The sequence below is a fragment of the Canis lupus genome, chromosome 25, assembly GCF_003254725.2.
Source record: "Canis lupus dingo isolate Sandy chromosome 25, ASM325472v2, whole genome shotgun sequence".
NCBI lineage: Eukaryota > Metazoa > Chordata > Mammalia > Carnivora > Canidae > Canis > Canis lupus.
Genome location: NC_064267.1, coordinates 25,663,997 through 25,691,532, shown reverse-complemented (window position 1 = coordinate 25,691,532; position 27,536 = coordinate 25,663,997). Strand labels below are relative to the sequence as shown.

Sequence of the window (27,536 nt, the reverse complement as noted above, 5' to 3'; positions counted from 1 at the left end):
ATTTTAATTTATTAAAAAATAAATTTTATTTATTTATTTGAGAGAGAGAGAGAGGGGCAGAGACACAGGAGGAGGGAGAAGTAGGCTCCATGCCGGGAGCCCCACGTGGGACTCGATCCCGGGACTCCATCCCGGGACTCCAGGATCACGCCCTGGATCAAAGGCAGACGCTAAACCGCTGAGCCACCCAGGGATCCCCTACTATTTTTTATTTTTAATAAATTTTCTATAATTCTTTCTTAAATTTTTTTCAAAGAATCTTTTATTTTGAATAATCTATATCTCTGCTATTATTTGTTCATATTTTGAAAGTTTTTCTGCATTATTCTTTATGTTCTACTTATTGTTTGCACACTCTCCTCACTGAACTTCCATATCAAATGCTTTTTTTTAAAATTTAAATTCAATTTGCCACCATATAGTATAACACCTAGTGCTCATCTAATAGTGCACCCTCTGTAATGCCCGGTCACCCAGTTACCCTACCCCACCACCTCCCCTTCTGTAACCCTTTGTTTGTTTCCCACACAAATGGTTTTAATACATGTTTTAAAGCTATTTATGTTTCTTATTTTTTTTATCACTTGTGATTGATAATTGCCTCCTCTTCATCCTTCATCTTGTTTTCCCCACCAGTGTTATACAATTTTTCTTAGTCTCCATTGTTAATAGTAGAAAATTAAATTTCTTATTGTACTCAGAACACACATGCTTTGTAATTTATCACATATGCTGTCTCATCTTGGAGTCCTTGTTCTACTCACTCCATGGGCCACTCATGGTAACTTCCTGGTAAATTTGTATTATAGAATGACTTCTCCAGAAACTCAGTTTTTTCAGAACAATCTGTGCTGATTGGTCTCTAGGAAACAAAGTAACACACATTTCCAAAACCTTCAAGGACAAAATATGACACTTTATTCATTGTCAATGTTAAATTCAAATGCCAAGTGGGTTTGAATAATTTGTGTTGAATGTTGACTCTCTAACTGTAGGAAAGCCCATGGGAAGCGAAATTGTAATAGAGTACAAAATTTAAAAAATAGTAGTTAAGCCAAAAGAAATCAGTTGAATGACTTCAAGTGATTATTGCAACTATTTACACTCAGCAAAGACCATGAGTACAAGTAGACTGAACCCAGTAAAATAGTTCAACTACATCTTTGTGGGATGATGCAAAATAAATATTATTATCAATCTATTCACTGAGTTATTTTTTATTATTTTGTTTTTATTTCATAATGACCATTCTCCTTTTATTGATATATTATTTTTCCTATATATTAAGTATGAAATTTAGTTAAACTCCAGGCTCTTTATGCTAATTTTATCCAGAAAAACTGAAAGTGCTAGATTGGGGAACCCAGAAATCCTATACTTGCATCTGAGACCTTCCCTTTTATTTTTTTTTTAAAGTTTGTATTTATTTATTCACGAGAGACACCCAGAGTGAGGCAGAGACACAGATAGAGGGAGAAGCAAGTTCCTCACAAGGAGCCTGTTGTGGGACTCGATCCTAGGACCAGGATCAGTTCCTGAGCAAAAGTTAGACACTCAACTGCTGAGCCACCCAGTCATCCCTCATCTTAGAGCTCCTGCTTTGACTTCTGAAATTTCTTTCTATGTGTTTTATTTATCATTAAAAGAATATCCATCTTTAATGTGACTGTTGGCCTTTTTCTTTTGGTCTTATTGCTCTTCACATCGTGACTAACACACAGGATATTTTGACTGGGCATTGGCTAAGATTTCTTACTAATGTTAAAAGAGAATTACAGATCATCAGGTAACATGTTGAAATGAAATATAGTTCCTGCTACCATTTTGATGAATGAAATAACAGATTTTTAAATTGTACTTTTAGCAGAGTGAGATGCAGCTGAGGTAGATGGTAATTTTAATTTTTATTCTTTCAACAAATATTTTTGAGTGGCTCCTATGTACCAGAAAATCTTATGCATGCCAAAAGCACATATATGACAAAAAGAAACTTCTGCCCTCATGATCCTTGCCATCCTAAAAAATATTCTTTATGTTTTTGTATATTTCTATCATTCTGAAAACCTGGCTAATCCTAGAATCAAGATTAAATAATATACCACCACGTTAGAGAAAGATATATAGTATCACAGCTGTGTGATTAAAGTATAAAATCTCATTTACTTTAAAAATCTTAGCTCTTCAAGAAAATTAAGCCCTTAGAGATTAGTATTTTATTTTTAGATCAAACCACTGCTGTATTCATAAGACATGAAATAGAATCAAATAATTTCGATTTTTAAAGAGACAGTAAAAATTTTGAACTAAAATATATTTTAAATGCATTATTTCACTTCATAGCATATAGTCTTTTTTTTTTTTTTAGTATAGTTGACACATAATGATATGTTAGTTTCAGATGTACAACATAGTGATTTGACAAGTTTATACATTATGCTATGTTCACCACAGCTACCAAATCTCCCAATATATCACTATTACGATATCACTGACTATATTCCTTATACTGTGACTTTTATTCTCATGACTTATTCATTCCATAACTGGAAATTTTTTTCCCATGCCCCTCACCCATTTTGCTCAACCTCCTCACCACCTCCCCTCTGGCAACCATCAGTTTATTTTCTGCATTTATAAATCTGATTCTGCTTTTTGTTTATTCATTTTTTTCCAATGGCTATCTGAATGCATATTCAATCTTAATTGGGAATACATATTCATTTTTAGTGTTAGTATAGCTTTCAGAATTACATAGATAAAAATAAGATATTTTACTAAAAAGTAGCAATAAATTAAAAAAAAATACAAAGAAAAAGTCATTGTTATGACTCCAATGTGGGAAAAAATAACTCTATGTGCTTAGGAACTTAGCCCTCCACCTATACTTATATTGTTTGTGATATCTATTCAGTCTTATGGTTTCACATTTCTTCAACATCCTGGTGATATTTAAATATATGTTTCCATACAGACTTTACTCCTGGACTCTAAAATTCAACACCTGACCTTTCCCTAAAATCTGCTCAATTCATAACTTTATCCAGTCCAGCTTGATGGGAGCCTCATCTTTCAAGATGCTTAGATAACATCTTGAGATCAAATTTCATCCATTGCTTTCTCTAATATCTCACACCAAGGAATTCAGGAAATACGTTTGTTCTGCCTTCCAAATATATGCAAAATCTGTATTTTTTACTACTTTCACTTCTGTAACCTCGCACTCAATCATTATCACCATTCACTGTCATTAGTGGAATAACCTCCAAATTTGGCCACACTTCTTAGCTTATACTACCGGATGCACTTTTGAAAGATAAATAATCTGCTCTTCCACTGAAAATCATGCAATTGCTCCTCTTTTCACTTAAAAGTAAAAGTGAAAGTCTTTATGATGGTACCCACCCACCTCATCCTCTTTTCCTCTCTGAGTTTATCTCCTATTACTCTCCCTCATTCCTCCATGTTAATCACACTCAATGTTCCTCAATCTCTATCATAGGATATTCATACTTGCTAAGTCCTTTTCCTATTGCTCTCTGTTAGCTCTGCTCAGATAGTTCTCCTTGAAATTACAACTTCTCTCATCCCCTGGAAAGTCTTAGCTCTCTTTCTTGCTCCCAATTTTTTGTAAATAATTTATTACCCTTTAATAGCATACATAAAAATACTTATTCCTTATGTCCATTGTTCAGTAAGGCACCATTAATATAAACTTAATGAGAACATGATATTTTGTCTATCTTATAGCCAGATTAATCACCAGTAGAGAGAAGACATTCAGTAAATATGTTTTAAATAAATGAATAAACTGTTATATATTTCAGTAAATCTTATTAGATGATTAGCAAAAAGAAAAGAGGATCTTATTTGATTAATTAATAAGTGCAATGAGATTTCACTAGCAGAAATATGAGGTTTGAGCAATTATTCCTTTTGTGGTCTTAGCCTAACACTAACTCTTCGTTTAGTTTGATTTACTAAAGACTGTTAATAAATTAGAGATGTCTTTCTTTTTTACTGACTCCTGCCAAGAGTCAAGAAAAGCCTCCACATATATGTATATATACTCAGCATAAATGGAAGGAAGAATTAGAGAATTTTTGAGAGTAATGTTAACTAAAGTATCTTGGTAAGGATCAGACATTTAAGGGGATGATGTATTTAGACAGACAAGCCTTCAATCAAAGTTCTTAAACTTTGGATCTCTGGAGCTTCAAGGGTTTCCACACCTTTTGTGATCTGTACAAAATCTCACATGGATCAATACTGCTTATTTTTTCCTGGGTAGAAGGTTCATTTCACCAAAATTCTTGTATAACCTCAATAAAAACAATATGGTTAAAGAATTGTAGTAGAGACTAGAGGTGAACAACATATATTCTCATCTCTAATATTTTAAAGGAATGCAGGAAAATGGTAAAGTATACAGTTATTTCTTTAGCTGGACACTGGCTGATCAACTTTCAATTGTGAATCAACACAACGTGAATATATAAAAACCTATATCTACATATTAATAATGAAATGCCCATATTTAAATCACCATATTTCCAAATTTCATGCTTAATTATCTCAATACTCATGCATCTCTTTAAATAATATACTGTCTTTAGAATTGGTTATAAATAAAACAACTAAAATGATTAGCTAAGTTCTAAGTATACCACTAGCATATTTGCTTTCTAAAAAGTGTTTTACATCTTTTTTCTAGATAAGTACCAATAAATATAATACATACAAACAATTTCTTGTAGGCCTATGCAATATTCTTCATTTCAACATATATATGGGCCAAATGTAAAGCACTATGGCATTTTGAATTCACTTTAAAAGGGAATCTCTTGAAAGTTAAATGCATAAAATTGTTCCTTATTTACTATACAATCAAACTCATATTCCTAAACAAAAGAATTTTCATAATCAGTCTGTTTGACCTATCTCCCATAGACATCTCAACAAACAAACAAATGCAGCTTTTGTTTTAATTAGACATGTTTATTTAAGACTGCTACCCACCATGAACATTTGTGCCTTCAGATATTATTTCATAATACATAAAAATTTTTCCTGTATACAAAATATCAGAAATTCCACTAGAGCACTCTGGAAATGTTCAGAACATGGCAGAGTGGAAAGCAGTTCTACTAAGTATGGCTTGAAGACCAGGGCAGTACTGTCAACCATTTGTTACCAATTTTTGATGAGAAAAGTACAGCAATTGAGATAAATTTTGGAAATTTGTTTAGTAATTTGACAGAAATATTTTTAATTAATTTAATTTTTTGAAGTAATATCTACACCTAACATGAGGCACAAACCCATAACTCTGAGATCAAGAGTCCCATGCTTCTCCTACTGAGCCAGCCAGGTATCCCAAAGAATGGTTAGATGACACAAAATAGGTGGCAATGCCTTCCCCATATGGGTGTTGTCAGGCCAGAGATAGAGTTGACCTTTTGTCCTTTCATACAACTCTTGTGTGCTTTAAGTAGAGAAAATTTGGCTTATATTTTTACATAATTTAGAAATTTTTATATTTCTATTAGTTTAATTTCATTGTAGTTTATAAAAGTATTGGCCCTCCATTTCTATACACTAACAATGAGACTGAAGCAAGAGAAATTAAGGAGTCAATCCCATTTACAATTGTACCGAGAAGCGTAAGATACCTAGGAAGAAACCTGACTGAAGAGGTAGAGGATCTTTACCCTAAAAACTACAGAAACTTCTGAAAGAAATTGAGGAAGACACAAAGAGATGGAAAAATATTCCATGCTCATGGATTGGAAGAATTAATATTGTGAAAATGTTAATGCTACCCAGGGCAATTTACACATTTAATGCAATCCCTATCAAAATACCATGGACTTTCTTCAGAGAGTTGGAACAAATCATCTTAAGATTTGTGTGGAATCAGAAAAGACCCTGAATAGCCAGGGGAATATTAAAAAAGAAAACCATATCTGGGGGCATCACAATGCCAGATTTCAGGTTGTACTACAAAGCTGTGGTCATCAAGACAGTGTGGTACTGGCACAAAAACAGACACATAGATCAATGGAACAGAATAGAAAATCCAGAAATGGACCCTCAACTCTATGGTCAACTAATATTTCACAAAGCAGGAAAGACTATCCACTGGAAAAAAGACAGTCTCTTCAATAAATGGAGATGGGAAAATTGGACAGCCACATGCAGAAGAATGAAACTAGACCATTCTCTTACACCAGACACAAAGTTAAACTCAAAATGGATGACAGATCTAAATGTGAGACAAGATTCCATCAAAATCCTAGAGGAGAACATAGACAACACCCTTTTTGAACTTGGCCACAGCAACTTCTTGCAAGATACATCCATGAAGGCAAGAGAAACAAAGGCAAAAATGAATGATTGGGACTTCATTAAGATAAGAAGCTTCTGCACAGCAAAGGATACAGTCAACAACACTAAAAGACAACCTACAGAATGGGAGAAGATATTGGCAAATGACCTATCAGATAAAGGGCTAGTTTCCAAGATCTATAAAGAACTTATTAAACTTAACAGCAAAGAAACAAACAATCCAATCATGAAATGGGCAAAAGACATGAAGAGAAATCTCACAGAGGAAGACATAGACATGGCCAACAAGCACACGAGAAAGTGCTCCACATCACTTGCCATCAGGGAAATACAAATCAAAACCACGATGAGATACCACCTCACACCAGTGAGAATGGTGAAAATTAACAAGACAGGAAAAAACAAATGTTGGAGAGGCTGTGGAGAAAGGGGAACCCTCTTGCACTGTTGGTGGGAATGTGAATTGGTGCAGCCGTCTGGAAAACTGTGTGGAGGTTCCTCAAAGAGTTAAAAATAGAGCTGCCCTATGACCTAGCAATTGCACTGCTGGGGATTTACCCCAAAGATACAGATGCAGTGAAACGCTGGAACACCTGTACCCCAATGTTTATAGCAGCAATGTCCACAATAGCCAAACTGTGGAAGGAGCCTCGGTGTCCATCGAAATATGAATGGATAGGGACGCCTGGGTGGCTCAGTGGTTGAGCGCCATGCTTCAGTGCAGGGCGTGATCCTGAAGTCCAGGGATCGGGTCCCACATCGGGTTCCCTGCATGGAGCCTGCTTCTCTGCCTGTGTCTCTGCCTCTGTGTGTCTTTCATAAATAAATTATTAAGAAAAAAGAAATATGAATAGATAAAGAAGATGTGGTCTATGTAGATAATGGAATATTACTCAGCCATTAGAAATGACAATTGCTTCAATGTGGATGGACCATTTGCTTCAATGTGGATGGACCTGGAGGGTTATTATGCTGAGTGAAATAAAAGTCAATCAGAGAAGGACAAACATTATATGGTCTCATCATTTGGGGAATATAAGAATTAGTGAAAGGGAATAAAGGGAAAGGAGAGAAAAATATCGGTGAGGGTGACAAAGCATGAGATACATCTAACTCTGGGAAAAGAACAAGAGGTAGTGTAAGGGGAGGTGGGGGGGGGGTTGGGGTGACTGGATTATGAGCACTGAGGGGGGCACTTGACGGGATGAGCACTGGGTGTTATGCTATATGTTGGCAAATTGAACCCCAATTAAAGAAATTAAGAAAATAAAATAGTAAAAAAAGTATTGGCCCTCAATGGATCTATGTTCCTTCATTGAAATATTTTGACAAGCACTGATATAAAGGACCTGGGTTTTATAGAATAGTTATTCCAAGCCCTGGTATGTATTATTTTTATGTCTCTCAGAATACTTCAGTTCTCCTAGTCTCAAGTTTCATATATGTATAACAAGGTTCATCAAACCTAATATATAGCATTGTTTGAAGTATCCAGCAATACTGGTCATTGGGTTCTAAGCACAGAATAAAAGGTGGATTTTGATAAATAATGTATTTATCTTTATAGCTTATCTTGTGATAGCTGAAATAATGTATTTTTTCATGTATTAATTTTTTATCTAACTCAGTTATAAACTAAACATATATTCACAGCACCTAGGAGAATGCCTTGTATGTACCTATGCTCAGTAACTACATATTTGATTTGTTGAAATTGCTATGGAGTTGCAGGTTTTCAGGCAGAAAAGTTAACGTGGTGATATATAAAAACTACAAATGTATTTCAATTCACATTAATATTGATCCTCTATTCACCAATAGACATAATACATGTTCCAAGAGACTGGTGGACTTGTCTGTATTGTTTACACAATAGTCTCAGCCTAGAATGATCGATGACATTGTTAGTATGTCTTGAAAAAGTACTTGTTAATGTATCAAAAATAATTCCTTTCTATAATTGAAGAACTCCTTAAATAATTATGCTAGTTTTCTAAGATTCCAAACCTACTATAAAAAGCTGATGGACTTCTAAGAATTACTTAATTCATAAGCATTGCTAATGAAACCACATAGTTGCTGCCTGCCAATGTGCCTGACCTCCCAATTAAAATCCTGGACACCAAAACTTGGGTGAAATTCTGATTGGCAATACTTTGCACATGCTGTTCTACATTCTTGCTGTGAAAATTAAGCATGTCCATGTGACTCCACTGGGAGACAACACTTGGAAATTTGTGCCGGGTTTCCCCTGGAGTTTGTCCCATGTGTCTTTTTCCCTTTCTGATTTTTAATCTCTTTCTTTGTAACAAGAAGCATGAGTGTAACTGCTTTATTTTTTTTAAGATTTTATTTATTTATTGATGAGAGACACAAAGAGAGAGAGGGGCAGAGACATAGGCAGAGGGAGAGGCAGGACCCTTGTGGGGACCCTGATGTGGAACTCGTTCCCAGGACCCTGGGATCATGACCTGAGCTAAAGGCAGACACTCAACCACTGAGCCACCCATGTGTCCCATAACTGGTTTCCTGAGTCCCATGAGTCCTTCCAGTGAAGGGCATGAGCATGATAGTAGAGACCTCAAACACAGGCTACTTTATTAAGCTCTCTCGAATTTGAGTTTTCTCAGTTGATCCTGTTAAAATTTCTTGGTATATACATCATGGTTTCTGAAGGAATTGTAATATTTACAGCTTGCATTTCTATTTATTTTTAATGGCACTTACCATAATGATCAGAACAATATTCAATTGCAGTGGTGGTAGTGGGCACTCTTGTTATTCCTGACCATAAAGTGGAGAATTCTCTATATTTTAAATTTGTAAAATGAGCACAATGGTATTACTACTTGGAATTACATGTGCCAGGTAAATTAAAGGACTTATGAAATCCCACAGGGTATGCTCATGTAAAGATGTAGTGAGGGTAAAACAGAACACAATCATGAAAGACAGAGTGCAGGCAACCCACAGGATCCTTTCTATCATATAGGATGTACTGGGTTCAGATTTCGATGACAAGTAATCTTTGAAACACCCTGGTCTCAGTGAAGCCATATAATTATGTGAATAAGACGTCTTTAAAATTTTTCTTGTCATATGACCCAAACCAGGCTGCCTGAACCATCTGAACAACAGAAACCAAAAGAATCTGACAGCAACCAGCTAGCTGAAAGGCAACACTACATGCATTTTTTGTAAACGATACTGAGAAGCTGGCATAAGTTGCCTCCTACTCTGCTTTAGACCGTGCGACATACATACACCACTAGCTAATACATTTTATTGAAGGAGGAGTTTTTGCATGAATCACTTGGTACTTGGCCTGTCTACTAAAGTGCATAAGAAACAAATACTTATTTACTCAGTTATTAGTTGTTTTCATATGCCATTTTTATTTTTTTTATTTTTTTTATTTTTTTGGTTTATATGCCATTTTTATAATGTTTAACCTATATTCTTCTATTTTGAGTTTGTTTATAACAATTAAAAAATTTTTAATGTGTTTTTTAATCTCTCTAATAGTATCATCTTTGTATTAAGCACTGTACATAATATTAAATATGATACACACTTGTGAGATATTTCTGATAATCATCACTCAGGTGCAAACTGTTCAATGTACCATTATTCTGAAATATCATCATGAATATGAAACTCCTCTCCCAATCAAAGCAATATTTTTCAAAGACTCTTGGTACAGCAAAAGCAAAGCAAAAACAAACAAAACTCCCTAAAAACTATGAGCAAAATGAAAAGGCAATGTATGGAATGGGAGAAAATATTTGCAAAGCATGTATCACATAATGGGTTAATAAAAAATATACCAGGACTCATGCAGCTCTACAGGAAAAACCCAAATAACCCAATTAAAAATGGGCAAAAAACCTGAATAGACATTTTCCAAAAACATATAAATAGCCAACAAGTACATGAAAAGATGCTCAACATCAGTAATCCTCAGGGAAATGCAAGTCAAAACTACAATGAGATATCACCTTGCACTTGTCAGGATGTCTATTATAAAAAGATAAGATCGAGCAAATTCTGATGAATAGTGGAAGAAGAGAACCCTTGTACACTGTTGGTGGGAAGGCAAACTATGCAGCCACAATGGAAAATAGAATGGTTCCTAAAAAAGTTAAAAGACAACTACCATATGACCCAGCAATTCCACTTCTGGGTATATCCAAAGAAGTTAAAAACCACAATCTCAGAGATACATGCAGTCCAGTGTTCACTGCAACATTATTTACAACAGCCAAGGTATGGAAACAAACTGTATCCATCCACAAGTCAATGGATAAGCAAAATATCATATATATCCAACAGAAAATTACTCAACCTTAAGAAACGTTGTCTTCTACAGCAATGTGGATGAATCTGGAAGGCACTGCACTCAGTAAAACAAGTCAGAGAAAAAAAATTCCATGAGGTATTACTTAACATGTAGAATTTAAACAAATTGAACTCATAGAAATGAGTTGAAAAGTGGTTGCTGGGGGCTGGGGGTGGGGGAAGTAGGAAGAGGGTGGTACAAGGATACAGAAATCAATCAATAAAAAATTAATACTGTTCAGAGAAAGAGCCGCTACATGGCCAAAGTAGTTTGCTTTTAATAAATCAAGGAATGTTTAAGATAGACATTACTCAAAAGATTCAGATCCCAGAATTTCAATGATTCTAGCCAAAATCTAAACATACTAAATTGACAAATCTGATTTTGATATTTTCTGGCATATACCAACATAACTAAAGCTATTGCATATATTTTCCTTAAAGCTGTGACTAAGGGAATTTTTTTTAAAGATTTTATTTATTTATTCAGGAGAGACACAGAGAGAGGGAGAGAGGCAGAGACACAGGCAGAGAGAGAAGCAGGCTCCATGCAGGGAGCCTGACGTGAGACTCCATCCTGGGTCTCCAGGATCACACCCTGGGCTGAAGACTGCAGTAAACCGCTGAGCCACCCGGGCTGCCCCTAAGGGAATTTTTAAAATGCTAGATAATAACTGGCTACATAATGCGGAAAGTGACTTCTTGAAATGAGATCGACAAATGACACATCGTAAATTTCTCTATTTATATTTATTAAAAGCAATATTCCTTATTTTAAACATTCATCAAACTTTCCTTGATAGGTAGCTAAATTTGTTAAGATATTAACCAATAATTTGCATAGGTGGCTCCTAGGGATCACCAAAAGGAATATTTCCTCAGAATTGAATCCGTTCAAACCTGCCCTCCCACATTGATACCAGTTCTGCCACCTATTTCAAAAAGAATTTAACATTTTTTAAAAATTGTGACTTTTTTGGTATTAGTTTTAAAAATTTAATTTGTTTGAAGTTACAATGAAAAAGATATTAATTTTTATCCTCTTCTTTTTGGGGGATCCTAAAAATATATATTGTCGGCCTGCAAAGATAAAAATTTCTTCCTAGCTTTTGTTTCTTGTAATTAGCTCTCATATAGATTTGTCTTGCTGCTGCTATTGTTAGGCTTCAAGCTCCCATGTTCCGTAATGAATTATTCTTACTTCAATTATAATAAAAAAATACTGTCACTTATGACCAATAATATTTTATAAGAAGGGCTGATTTTTTAAAAAGATTTTATTTATTTATTCATGAGAGACACAGAGACAGAGAGAGGCAGAGCCACAGGCAGAGAGAGAAGCAGGCTCCATGCAAGGAGCGTGATATGGGACTTGATCCTGGGACTCCAGGATCACACCCTGAGCCGAAGACAGACGCCTAACAACTGAGCCACCCAGGTATCCCAGGGCTGTTTTTTTTTTTTTTTTAAATATTTTATTTATTCATTCATGAGAGGTGGAGAGAGAGAGAGGCAGAGGGAGAAGTACGTTCTCTGTGGAGCCGGAAGCCAGATGAGGGACTTGATCCCCAGAACCCTAGGATCACATACCTGAGCCTAAGGGAGATGGTTAACCAACTGAGTCACCCAGGTGCTCCAGGGCTGATCTTCTTAATTGAAATGTTCTGTGTGCATTAATGTGTTTGCCAGACAAATCTGTGAAGAGCTGAAAATAATTAAAATGTTGAACATGATAGATGGTAAAAACATTTGGCATTTTCAGAGCAAACCAAGAAAAAGAAAAAAACAAAGACAAAAGGTGGAAATGATCTGGAGTCAGCAAGATTTACAAAATCAGTGGAGGCTGCATATATGTGACAGAGTAGGTGGGAAACCCTTGGTGGCAAATAAATGAAAGTACTTTTGGAACAGGAATATAATATGTTATTTAATTGTCTACCATGCCAGGATCAGTGTTATGACTCCTTATGGTCTCCAAATAATAAATGTACTCTATTATGCAGACACTCATCATTAAATTATTTGTTGTATAGTTTCTCTCCCTTTCTCTTTTCCTTCCTCCCTTCCGTCTTCTTTTTGCCTTTTTTGAAATTGTTAAGAAGCATATCTCTTGTTTGTATGACTCATGACCTAGATAAAAGAACAGCCACTGAATACAGAAAATCCTAGCAAGCAGCAATATGAAAATTTAATCTCACCAATACATCTCTTACTTTAAGATTTACAAGTATCTTAAAAAATGATTTGAATATCCACAGTTAAGCCTAACATTTTCTCTAAAAGTCTAGAGATCATGGGTAAAACCTAGGTTAAGAAAAGATAGAATCATCTAAATGATCATCTTAATTGTGATCGTATCATTTCCCCCAGTCAAATAAGAGGGGGATCCCACGCTCTGACAATGAGAGGGATTTCCTCTTGTTCCTCATGGTGATAAAGTCAAAAAGAGCTAAGGCTGGGACATAATTCCTCCCTCAAACATGTGTTGTTGGTGAATAATTTCATGTTAAACATATTTAGAAGAAAACTCACAGTCTTGTCTTACTGAAACTTTAAAGTATAAGATAAATCCTAAATACTATCCTGTAATTTTACTGTTTGTTTCTTAACATAGCAAACAACCTAAGAAGCTCCTTTAAGTTCTGTCCACGTGTAAGAAGGTTTTTATGATAATTTAAAGACAATTTCATCATAACTTAAAGAACAAGTATTTACATTTTCCTTGAAATTAAATGTTTCGTTTTCCATTATATAGCTCATATTGTATTTGATTTATTTTCAACTAATTTATATATAAATAATGTTATTTATATATAGCTCATATTGTATTTGATTTATTTTCAACTAATTTATTTTCAACTAATTTATATATTTGTGCTGTTATTAGTAACAAATATCAATTTAAAAATTCTAATGTTAGGGATCCCTGGGTGGCGCAGCGGTTTGGCGCCTGCCTTTGGCCCAGGGCGCTATCCTGGAGACCTGGGATCGAATCCCACGTCAGGCTCCCGGTGCATGGAGCCTGCTTCTCCCTCTGCCTATGTCTCTGCCTCTCTCTCTCTGACTATCATAGATAAATAAAAAAATTAAAAAAAATTCTAACGTTAGAAAAAAAATTCTAATGTTATATTGCCGGGATTCATGGAACTGATTTTGTATAATGATTTTATCATTAGTCAAAATGCTAAACTTTCATTGATCTTAATTTATCTATACATACTTCTGATTTTATAAATTAATAATAAATAAGTCAAATAAATATATTACTTTATTTCATCCTTTTCAACATTTACAACTTATATTTTTCTTGTCTTCCTACATTGGTTGGGTCATAAATAAAAATGTTTGAAACAAATAATTATAATAAACATCCAAATCAAGTTCAAGTTTTAAACACATTTTTGCAGCAGTTCATTGTTTAGTAGGTATTTCTTGTGGGATAAACTATAGACAATTTTATTAAGGGGCCATTTATATCTAGGTTTTGTTAATTATCCATGAACAAATGCTAGATTTTCCCAAACACTTTACTACAATTATTGAGATTATTAAAGACTCTTTTCCTTTATTTGCTTAAAGTGTTGAATTGCATTGACACATTTATACAATGGTAAATGAAATTTGCTTTTCTGGGACAAAATCAACTTGATCATTGCTATAGTCTGTATGTTTGTGTCTTCTAGAATTTGTATATTGAGCTCACAACACCTGAAGATAATGATATTTGGAGGTCATGAGAGTGGAATGCAAGTGCCCCTTCAGATCACTATGTTTGTATCCTTTGGGTAAATATCTAATAGTAAAATTGCTGGATCATAGGATAGTTCCATTTTCAGATTTTTGAGGAACTTCCATAGTGTTTTCAGTGTGGCGGTATCAGCTTGCATTCCTACCAGCAGTGTCAGAGGCTTCCCCTTTCTGCTCATCCTCACCAACCCCTGTTATTTTCTGATTTGTTAATTTTAGCCAATCTGCCTGGTGTGAGGTCGTATCTCATTATGGTTTTGATTGGTATTTCCCTGATGTTGACTGATTTTGAACATTTTTTCATGTGTTGGTTGGCCAAATGTCTGTTCATGTCTTCTGTCCATTTTTTTGACTGGACTTTTTGTTTTGGGGGTGGTGAGTTTGATAAGTTCTTTATAGATTTTGGATACCAGCCCTTTTGAAGACATTTGCAAATATCTTCTCCCATTCACTAGGTTGTCTTTTGGTTTTGTTGACTATTACTTTGCTGTGCTTTTTATCTTGATGAAGTCCTAATAGTTCATTTTTGCTTTTATTTGCCTTGCCTTTGGAGAATGTCTAGCAAGAAGTTGCTACAGCCAAGGTCAAAGAGGTTGCTGCCTGTGTTCTCCTCTAGGATTTTGATGGGTTCCTGTCTCACATTTAGGTCTTTCATCTATTTTGAGTCTATTTTTGTGTATGGCATAAGAAAATGGTCTAGTTTCATTCTTCTGCATGTGACTGTCCAATTTTTTCAATACCATTTGTTGAAGTGACTTTTTTCCATTGGATATTCACCTGGTTTGTTGAAGGTAGTTGACCATAGCATTTAAGGTCCATTTCTGGGTTCTATATTCTGTTCCATTGATCTATATCTGCTTTTGTGCCAGTACCATATTGTTTTGGTAACCACAGCTGTAATAGAGCTGTAACCACAGCTTTGTAATAGAGCTTGAAGTCCAGAATTGTGGTGCCATCAGCTTTAATTTTCTTTTCAACATTCCTTTGGCTATTTGAGGTATTTTCTGATTCCAGCACTATGAAAAATGTTGATGGTGTTTCTATAGGGATTGAATTGAATGTATAGATTGCTCTGGAAAGCATAGAAATTTTAACAATATTTGTTCTTCTAATCCATGAGTGTGGAATGTTTTTCCATTTCTTGTATCTTCCTCATTTCTTTCATGTTTTCAGAGTACAGATCCTTTGCCTTTTTGGTTTTCAGAGTGAATACAGATCCTTTGCCTCTTTGGTTAAGCTTATTTCTAGGTATCTTATGGTTTTGGGTGCAATTATAAATGGGGTTGATTCCTTAGTTTCTCTTTCTTCTGTCTCATTGTTAGTATATAGGAATACAATTGATTTCTGTGTATTGATTTTATATCCTGACACTTCTCTGAATTCCTGTTTGACTTCTAGCAATTTTGAGGTGGGATCTTTTGGGTTTTCCACATAGAGTTTCATGTTATCTGTGAAGAGGACTAGTTTGACCTCTTCTTTACTGATTTGGATGCCAAATTTTTATTTCGTTTTGTTGTCTGATTGCTGAGGCTAGGACTGCTAACACTATGTTGAACAACAGTGATAAGAGTGTGCATCCCTGTTGTGTTCCTGACCTTCGGGGAAAAGCTATACTCTGTTCCATTGATCTATATCTGCTTTTGTGCCAGTACCATATTGTTTTGGTAACCACAGCTGTAATAGAGCTGTAACCACAGCTTTGTAATAGAGCCTCCATTGAGAATAATATTTGCCATGGGCTTTTCACAAATGGCTTTGGTAAAATTGAGTTTTACCTCCATTGAGAATAATATTTGCCATGGGCTTTTCACAAATGGCTTTTATGATATTGAGGGGTATTACTACTATCCATACATTGCAGAGAGTTTTAATCAAGAAAGGATGCTACATTTTGTCAAATATTTTTTCTGTATCTATTGAGATGATTGTATGTTCTTGTCCTTTCTTTTATTACTGTGATGTACCACATTGATTGATTTGTAGATGTTGAACTACTCCTGCAGCCCAGGAATAAATCTCACTTGGTTGTGGTGAATAATCCTTTTAATGTACTGTTGGATTGTTTTGGCTAGTATCTTGGTAAGGATTTTGGCATCCATGTTCATCAGGTATATTGGTCTATAATTCTCCTTTTTGGTGGGGTTTTTGTCAGGGTTTGGGATCAAGGTGATGCTGGCCTCATAGAAAGAGTTTGGAAGTTGTCCTTCCATTTCTATTTTTTGGAAATAGGTTCAGAAGAATAGGTATTAATTCTTCTGTAAGTGTTTAGTAGAATTCTGTTGGGAGGCCATCTGCTCCTCGAATCTTGTGTTTTGATTACTGATTGAATTTCTTTGCTTGTTTTTGGTCTGTTCAGGTCTTCTATTTCTTCCTGTTTCAGTTTTGGTAGTTTATATGTTTCTAGGAATGCATCCATTTCTTCGAGATTGCCTAATTTGTTGGCATGTTGTTTCTCATGATATGTTCTTACAATTGTTTGTATTTCTTCGGTGTTGGTTGTAATCTCTCCTCTTTCATTCATGATTTTATTTATTTGAGTCCTTTCTCTTTTCTTCTTGATAAATCTGGCTAAGGGCTTATTGATCTTATTAATTCTTTCAAAGAAGCAGCTCCTAGTTCTGTTGACCTGTTCTCCTGTTCTTTTGGTTCTGTTTCATTGATTTCTCCTCTCATCTTTGATATTTCTTTTCTCCTGCTGAGTTTAGGCTTTATTTGCTGTTCTTTTTCCAGCTCCTGTAGGTGTAAGTTTAGGTTATGAATTTGAGACTTTTCTTGTTTCTTGAGAAAGGCTTATATTGTTATATAATTCCCTCTTAGGACCACTTTTGCTACATTACAATGGTTTTGAACTGTCGTGTTTCCACTTTCACTTGTCTCCATGAATTTTTAAAATTCTTCTTTAATTTCTTGGCTAACCTATTCATTGTTTAGTTGGATGCTCTTTAACCTCCATGTATTTGTGTTCCTTCCAATTTTTTTCTTGTGATTGAGTTCAAATTTTAAAGCATTATTGACCAAAAGCATCTTAAGGCTTAAGAAAAACTTGAATGAAGAAAAAGGAAAGCAATTGCTTCTCACATTACAGAGAAAAGGCTATTTCTCTTAACATATATAGAACTCTTTAAAATCAATGTGAAAAATGCCAATATGCCAGTGCAAAAAGGACAAAGAATATGAACAGATGGTTCACCAGAAGGAGGTGTATGTAGGTATAGATTTTGTGACCTTGACAAATCTTTTTCAGTTCCTGTGAAGGGCAAAGGACTCATTTATTGTACACTAGCACTCTGATCTCTTGGAGTCTCCAATGTGAATCTTTGTCCCCCAGTCTAGATAGTTTTATCTGATTTCCTAGTCAATAACTACTTGAATGTCAGCTATTCATCTCAAACTTCCTGTGTTGAAGTATGACCTCCTACTCTTCTGTCCCACAGCTTTTGTTCTCACAGTCTGCCTGTAATAGATCATGGTATTTTTATGGTTTCATTGTTCAGGCCCACACTGTGAAGACATTCTCCCACTCCCCACATCTGGCCATTGGCAAATTGGGATGTCTCTACCTTCTGGTCACCTCTCAAAATCTCTACTATTATTTCACAAGTCGACATGCTGCAACTCAGTGTGATAATATTAGTTATCTCTTGCTAAATAAAGTAATTATTTATATGTGATCTCACCATATATTGTTTTCCATCATTATTCCTTAAATTCCTTTTCCCTTGGCTCTTGGTACCTTACACTTTCTTGTTTCTCCATCATCCTCATTGGTAAAGCCTTCTTGATCTTCTTGGTGCCTACTCCTCTCCAGACCTCTACATAATGGAATACCTGTGACCTATTGCTAGGCCTTCACTTTTTTTTCTCAATCTGTAATGCCCCGTGCAAGTGATACATAGTCCCACAGCTTTGAAGAATGCTATTTTGATATTAAGACCCTGAAATTTATATCTGAGATTCTAATCTTTCCAGACTCATCACAGTACCTACCACTTTTATATCTTATAGCTGCTCATATCTTTGGCCTCATCTCTTATTCATCATTCCCTTTTAATTCTACCCTATCTACACATTAAAAACAAATCTTAACTTGTTCATAATTGTTAAAGATTGTGGAGTCCTTCAAAATAACAGTAAAAAGTATAGCTCTATAAACAGTCTATTTTAACTTTTCAATTTTTAAAAAGATTTTATTTATTTATACATGAAACACACCCAGAGAGAGAGAGAGAGAAAGAGAGAGGCAGAGACATAGGCAGAGGAAGAAGCAGGCTCCCTGCAGGGAGCCCAATGCAGGACTCGATCCCAGGACCCAGGATCATGCCCTGAGCCCAAGGCAGATACTCAACTGCTGAGCCACCCAGGCATCCCAGCCTTTCAGTTTTCTATCACTATTATTGCCTGTGTAGTAGTGTCCACATTTTCTATACAACTATTTGTATGTCAAAGCTCTAATAATGATTATGATTAGAAAGGAAAAATTTTATATACTTTTAAAATTTTATGTTGAATATTTGTTGAGTGCTCATATATTTGGAGAAAGTGAAAATTGTCATTTCTCCATTAAACTTCTTTATAATTATGTGATCAGGAAGTTCTAAAAGCTCCAAGTGGTTTATTCCACACTAATACCTATATTAAGAGTAAGACAGGGGTTGACATTTATTTCCTCCCACATACCTACTAATTTTACTTAGTTATATTGGTTGGATATCCAGATGCCATGGAGACAGATATCTTAGAAATATATCCAACTGTAAAAGATCAGTGGTGGGGGAAATCTAAATTAAAACTCATATAAACTTAAAGGACAGTGCCAATGAACTGTACTCTAGCAAGCAATAAACTAAATAATTAAATCAGAGTCCTTTGAGTCAAAAAACTATTTTAAATCATCTTTATTTCAAATCTATATTCTTATTTGCAAGATTACTGAGACCTTGGAAGATTATTTGATTTACCTAGGGTTATTCTACTAGATGGCAACATAGCTAGAAATAGAATTCACTCTTTTTGACTCACCTAATAAATACTTGTACCACATTCAGTTTGGTGTATCTCTAGTTTAGAGACACAAACCAAAGTTCTACAATTTGGTTTTAGAATGCATGACCAATGCATAAATAAAATAGAAATTTTGCTTCAGTGACATATAATAAGTTGTTCCTACTGAATATGTTCAAAACCATGGAAGTGACTACGCTGAATGGCATTAATGTTGACTAACTTCAATGTCCATGTGGATAACTATTTTCATGAGAGATATGGTCTTGTCCTCTAAATTTCTAGTATCTCCCCATTGTGGTCCATTTTCTTCCCTCCATACCAGGATTCCACTCCCATGATACTCTCAGGATGTCATAATCAGAAATATAAATTTATTTCTAAAATTTCTATCTCAGTCATCCTGTTTATTAACCACACATCATAACCTTCTTGATCATTTTCTCTAGCAACCTCTCTGCTACAGATCTTCAGTTCCATTACAATTTCAATCTATGGATCTTACTATTTTCTCTCCATTTACTTGCTTCATTGTTTTACATTTCCTTCTATTCAATGGTTCAAATAGAAACCGTCCCCTTGCATGTAGTCTTAAAACTTTTGCTTTTTGATCCTTCCTCTTTCTTACTTGCCTTGCGATAGCTGGAGGTGAACACAAAAACTTACCTTCTACTTCCCATATAAGAACCAAAGTGGTACTGTTGGAGAATTGTGATACTTTTGTTTATTGGCTTTACTTTAATCACTAATTTCATATTAGCACTCATTCTTGTATGGTAACCCTATCATTTCTTGAAATACTTCACATTCTCCATGATGATTTTTCATGCTTTATTGTATCTCCTCAAATCCATCAAATGATTACTCCCCTCAGATGGAAAGTCAGATTAATACTAAATCTAAAAATGTCTCTGTGGCTACCTACCTATATTCATTATCTTCTTTATTTCTCTTACAAAGGAAAAAGCACGCTCACTCAATTTATACTATGAAAACCAAAGACAGGGAAACTATAACTTCCAAGTATTGTGTACTCAGTAAAACTATTTTTCAAAAAAGGACAAAATAAATATATTTTCAAAAAAGGACAAAATAAATATATTTTCAACACACACAAATAAAATGGAGCTTATTATCTGTTGACATCTATCAAAGGAAGGTCAAACAGTCTTGTTTCAGGGAAAGCCTGGGTGGCTCAGTGGTTGAGTGTCTGCCTTTGGCTCAGGTTGTGATCCCAGGGTCCTGGGATTGAGTCCCATATCAGACTACCCGCAAAGAGCCTGCTTCTCCCTCTGCCTATGTCTATGCCTCTCTCTGTGTCTCCCATTAATAAATAAATAAATAAATAAATAAATAAATAAATAAATACATACATACATACATACATACATAAAAAAGTTTTGTCTCAGGTAAAGAATAACTACAGAAGGACAGTCTCAGATGCAAGAAGAAATTATAAATAAATAGTGAACATATCAGTAAGGCTAAATCAGTGGGGCCCATGTAAAAATGTCTAATTTTTAGAATAAACCAAAATATTATCTAAAATTTTAGATTAAATGATATGTAAGTCAGGAAAGACATACAGGCTTCAAATGATCAAGGTCACTTTATGATTTGGAAGAGAGGTAACTATGTGGGCCATAGCAGAAATCTCTATGAATTATAAACCAGAAGTTGTGAAATATGAGAGAAAAAAAAATAAAGTAAGTAATTTTAAAAAGTTGACCTCCCAGTTAAAGAGGAAAAGGAGAAGGAAAAATAAAATGTAACTACAGGAAATAAATTGAAACTAAAAAAAAAAAAAATGTGAAAAACAAAAGAAAAGTAACAGCCTAGTGCAATCTCACATATTCAGCAATGTGGATAAAAATGTCAAACCTAATAATTGTTACATAGCAATCACAAGCTATTGTTCTTGTTAAGAAATACTTGGATGACATTTATGATATTTACTTATCTAACTTGTAACTATGTATATTATTGTACATATATACAAATACCTATAATAACACCTTACATAACAATAGCTTACATAGCTTATTGTTCTAAGTATATATGTATCTATGTATGAGTAGAACACAAAGAAATAAAAATAGAGCCAAACTTTTCATTACTTTTAAAATCCTACATTAATAAAGAAAAATGCTTTCAATTTCTAGAGATCTACTGTACAACATTGTGCCTTCTAACAATACTGAATGGTACAGTTAAAATTTGATGAGAGAGATTTCATGTTAAGTGTTCTTACCATAATAAAATTAACATTTTAAAAAGGTTGTGTTAAATATTTGTTACTTTACTATTTTTCCTTTTTATTTTGGGGGAAAAACAACTAATACAACATTCTGGAAGGAGTGGATTTGACTCTCCATCTTTAATATAGTGAATCTTACAAATCTCAGAAGCTGCTTGCTTACGAATCTATTTTTAATGTTAGAATGTATTTAATTTCATAATGGCTTTCTGTTTAAATTGACCTGCACAGAAAAAAAGAATCAGCAAACAAGAAAAGAAGCAACAGATGTTTTACACACACACATACACACACACACAATTCTTTCTTCTTTATTACCTGGATAATTACAAATCAAGTAATATTCATGTGCTTTTCTAACTTAGTCTTGTTATAAAAATTCTGCACACAGAGCAAATACTACATATTGAATCATATCTACTAACAGAATGGTAGAGGGTTATTCAGTCTTTCCTCCCCTCTTTATTGAAAGGATGGTTAGTGAGGATCAGGGGTACAATTCTTTTCATGGATCAAGTGTTGATACAGTACCAATACAGATAAATATGCCTAGGGTAGAAAAATGAGCAGACTGATTATTTAAAAACATTGTTTACTTCATTTTAAACATCAGCAGAAAGAAAAATTTGATACATGTAATAGTAATAATAACATGTATTAAGTGCTTTCAATGTTTCAAGTACTCTACCCACAAAAATTATGAGATGCGTAATGATATCTTTATTCATTAATTCATGTATTCCTCCTTGGCACAAATAATTCTTTTTTTAAAAAGATTTTATTTATTTATTTATTCATGAGACACACACAGACACACAGAGACAGAGACACAGGCAGAGGCTAGAAGCAGGCCCCATGCAGGGAGTCCAACGTGGGACTCAATCCTGGGTCTCCAGGATCATGCCCTGGGCCGAAGGCGGCACTAAACTGCTGAGCCACTGGGGCTGTCCACAAATAATTCTTTATTGAGTATGTACTTGGTGTCATCTACTTTGGTTTGATGAAGAAAATTATCCAACTCTCTCTTGTTATGGAGCTTCTGTCCTAATCAGGCAAAAACCGGGGAATTACATACACACAAATATTCACATGTATACATGTAAACATGTTTGTAATAGAATGTCAGTAATGAATATTATGGAGGACAAGTTAAATCAAATGGGTTATGGGCTCCTGCCTGGCTTAGTCAATAGAGCTAGTGACCCTTGATCTCAGGGTTATGAGTTTGAGCCCCACATTAAGCATAGAGCCTACTTAAAAATAAACAAAAAACAAGCAAATGACATAAAGTGACAAAGAGTAACAGAGTGGGGATATGCTGTGTCATATAAGGAGATCAGGAAAAGCTTGTCTGAAGAGCCCAAACTGGCATAGACCTAAATGAAGGGAAAGGAGTACGCTATTATAATGTCTGGAGGAAGAAGTGCAAAGACAAGCCTTGATTGATTGGAATATTTTAGGAAAAGCAAGTACAGTGTGAGGTAGAGAGACTGGTGGAAAAATAGGTCAGAAAAATAGCAGAGACCAGATTGTGTTAGGCCTGGTAGGCCAAGAAAATGCATCTAAGACCAGGATAAGTGAAAGATGTTTCTCGGACTCACTTAGTTTAGACATATTGGAGCCAGGATTTGAAACCAGACATGCTTTCTCCAAAGCATGTGCTCTGAACTTCTACTTTATGTCTCTGTCTTTCAAATATATGAGTAACAGCCTTTATTTGCCAAATTTACCACCTTATTGAACAAATACCAATAGAGTTGTAATCATACTTCATTTTCTTTTTACTTTGGTAATATTTCAGTGGCTTTTTGAAACACTATTTGTAGACCTATTGAACATCGGGTGATTTCTTCACAAACTTTTTCTTTGAGGATACTTTTAGATTTTATCTTTTATTTTGTTCCTTCTCTTACTATATTCTCCTAACACATAAGGGGTCTTACTCTTTTATATGTTTATAAATGTTAATTTGATAATGTATTTCTGATATATAGGAGATCTTGGGAAAAATCCATTTCCAATGATTTAAGACATCGTAGACACTTGGATCTGCTCTTTTGTTGACCTCTTTTTCTTTCCTCCATATTGGAGCTTGACCTCTCAGCTACTGTAGCAAAGTGATTGTTATTTGTAACGGAATTGTTTACCTCTGTATCATTATCAGGCTTTCTCTACAGATACATAGTTGTGGGAAGGTTGAAATAAAATATAAAACATGTTGAGGTTAAATGACAGTGCTTTATGACTTAAGTAGCAAATATTCTATACTATATAGAAAGTCTTCCAAAAGAATATGTTGCTCTATCTGAATTCTGAATTAAAGTATTAAAAGTCATTCTCCTGTGCATTATCATCTTCCTCTCCTAGATAACACCATATGGGCTCTTCTTAATACTTTATATCTCATTGCCTATTCCGTTAGTCTTTAGATTTGATAAGCTTTAGTGTTACTTGCAGATACTCCAGGCTAGACTTAGTAAAAACACAGGGGTCTGAGGCAGAAACAAACCAACTGCCTTTGACATACTCATTGCTCATGAAATCAAGACTGGCTGTTCTGACAAGGACAGATAAAAATGAACAAGCAGTAAGATGTTAGAAAGAATGCTAGATATCATTTCCCAAATCTTTACAAGTGAAGATGCTTCTTATATTTGTGTTCCAGATATTTTAGTTGGAAGAAAATTTAATGGTTTTTTTCATACATAATGTTGTATGAAAACGTTTCTTTGAGTTAATCTATTAGCTATAACAATTAGAATAAAATTATTTTTAATAAAATGTTTCATAGATTTTTCTAAGATGACAAACCAAAACTTCATAAAACATCTTCTAGGCCAAGATCATAATCATATTAACAAAAAGATATTGCACAGGCTTAAATTAATTCAATTAATTTGATTCAACAAATTTACTCCTCTTGTTTCAACAAATTTTCTCTTAAGGGAAAAAGTCAAGAAATTTTGATAAAAGGTAGAATAATTAACTTAGAATTTTGGGAAAGTTGAAGATAAAGTGATTTCAAAATAGGGATAAAAATAGGCAAAAAAGTGTATGCACTTTCTGTGCATGTGGAAAAATACTAGATAAATTCACTTATTGGTAGGAATATAGTAAAGTTGGCTTAGAATTCCATCTGCAGACATCCTGATGAAATAAATGGCCTCATGCAGAAGCAAGCAAATTCTCTCCTAGATAGTAAAAATTCATACCTATGCATAATTACCTGTGTACTTTGGCCAGTGAAGCCACCATTTGTCCTTCTCAAATGTAGTCAAAAAGGAACACTAAACATTAAACTTATCTAGGCTCCAAACAAGCGACTTTTTTCAAAATCATCCTTTTATGTGGTTTTCTTTCAAGTGATTTTTCTTTCTTTGGGAAGAACTTACTCCAAATATATACCTGAAATGTGTATATAAATATATAAACAAACAAACAAATAAATATTTATATATGTTCATATATAAACATGCATATATATGGCATCAGAAATTGCATCAGAAAAATTATTTTGCCTTCAGAGAAAATCATATTCCAAATATATATAAGTAAAATATAAATATATATAGCCAAAATTGTACATTTTTTCTAGCTTAAATTAGCATAAATAAAAACTCCTCCACAAAGTGTTTTCATATATAAACTGTTAACTTTCCCTTAAAAAAAGAAAAAGTATACATTGGTGTCTTCATATTTCAATCCTTCTTTATTAAGATTGTAATCCATATGTAAGACTTCATCTGGATGTGATTTCAAATCAAGAGATTACCCCTCCTAATTCACAGTTATTAAAACATGAGAACCCTTTACTTGTTTATAGAAGTTAATGTCTCACTGTCTCACATTTTCCTTAATGACTATTGGTCAATTAGGTTATTTTGCTTTGAACTTTTTACCTTGCTAAACCTATGCTTCTCTTCTGGGTGCTCTCGCCTCTTTGCTGGGCACAGCAACCTTTCCTGGTGACCTTGTCATTTCCCTCCACAACTTTGAGAGGAAATATTTCTCTTAGTAGGTTCAGCTGGCTCTGTACCTATTAGTAGATCTGGGATTCAGACACACATTCTTGCCCTGAGTACAAGCCACTCTACAATGTCACCATAGCAACTATTCCCATTTTACTAGTGAAAAGGATCTTCATAATACGTGCATTCTTGCCCTGCCTCTGCTTGGAAGCAGCAGCTCATACACACCAAAGGAAAACCAAGCATCTCTCTCTTGTTGAGTCCTCTCTCAAACGTCAAGAGACAATATTCCTTCACTCAGTCTGAATATATTTTTAAATTCTGTTCTCAATTTTCTTAGAAAACTGGCATAGGAAAATTATTTTTCTTCAAAAGAAAGCCATATTCCAATAATAATAACTCAATGCCCAAAAGTGTACCACCAGCACATTTTTCAGCTTTATTCACTGTCACTTTGTTACATGATGATTTATGTTTGTGTCTCTCTTGCCTATTAGATTGTGAAGTATGTGAAGGTGTAATTGTGACATAAGTAAAATTATATATCCCACATTCCATTGCACAGGGCGTCACACAATGGAAAGATGCAGTGAACAAATGTTTCTTAGTTACTGTTTTGAGGAGGCTAGAAGAGGGAAGTGTGAGTCTGTATGCCATCTTTGCAACTCTGGAAATTTGCATGTTATATGTCTATTATTAAATAAACAGATGGTATTAGTTAAATTAAATCCAGATGTCTCAACAACAATTGAAACATCTGAGAGGAGAAGCAATTCCGGTTCTGATTATAGACAGGTTGTAGTCAAATGGCAGCCACGTGCTCTATCAGGGAGGATATATACCCAATTAGGCCATATCTTCTTATTTTTCAGGATTACGAGCATTCAAGGCTTTACAAAAACTATCCCAATGTATATATCATAGTTGAAATTAAATTAAAAATACACTGTGCTGCCAAAATAAAAGATCTATTTTTCACTGTTAAGTTTCATTAGTGTTATATTTTTCGGTGTTACATAGTTTAAAATTATAGTAGTGGAATAATGCATTAAAATTTGTTAAGTCTTAATTCTTTCTTCTGCTAAATAGTGGTAGAATGCCATTTCTCGGGGTTAATTTCTTGTTCTTAGGAACAACTAAGCACAAATATAAAGATATCTATAAAAATTAAGTTTTCTTTTTCCAACTTAGTAAGAACCTGAAATTAGATTCAGTTATGGTATGTGTGAAACAAAAATTAAAAATTTGGGTCATGCTCTTGGAAAGTTTTTATATAATTGGATCTTTAAAATATAAATTAATGTATAGAGTTTAATAGTAAATTCCAGTAGAACATAAAGGCAACATTGAAAACCAGAATGCATAACTACTGAAGGATGATGGATATTCAAGAATCCTATATATGATATGATGGTACTCATGTATCATGACAAATTGCAGACACACACATATGTCAGGATTCAGAAAGTATAACATCCATTTGAGGAAGTCTAAATTTCTATAACAAAATAAAAAGTGAGTTAAATCAGTGATGTCAAATTACAAAAGAAGAAGTGAAAACACAGTCGTATACAATGAATTTATGTTGTAATGTACATAATATTGGAGACTTAGAGGAAATGAATTCCATAGGAATTATGGATAATAATGCTGCCTTTAATTTACAAGGGGTCTGAGGAAAAGCTAATATGGCAGCGTGGTAGGAGGACCCTAAGCTTGTGTGGTCTGCTGGATTCAGCTAGATAATATTAAATCATCCTGAATACCCAAGAATGGATCTGAGGACTGTCAGAACAACTTGTACAACTAGAAGGGGAGAAGAGGTCACATTAAAGAAGGTAGGAGGTGCAGAGATGTGATTTGGGGGGGAATAAGATTGT

At 34.4% G+C, this 27,536-nt stretch overlaps 1 protein-coding gene and 1 pseudogene across 4 annotated transcripts in view; both read right to left on the bottom strand.

The window, feature by feature from the left end:
• Positions 1-27,536, bottom strand: part of LOC112669637 (disintegrin and metalloproteinase domain-containing protein 20-like) — a 161,477-nt gene that overhangs the window by 29,989 nt on the left and 103,952 nt on the right. The gene's annotated exons all lie outside the window — the stretch shown is intronic.
• LOC112670213 (U6atac minor spliceosomal RNA) lies at positions 5,376-5,475 on the bottom strand (annotated as a pseudogene).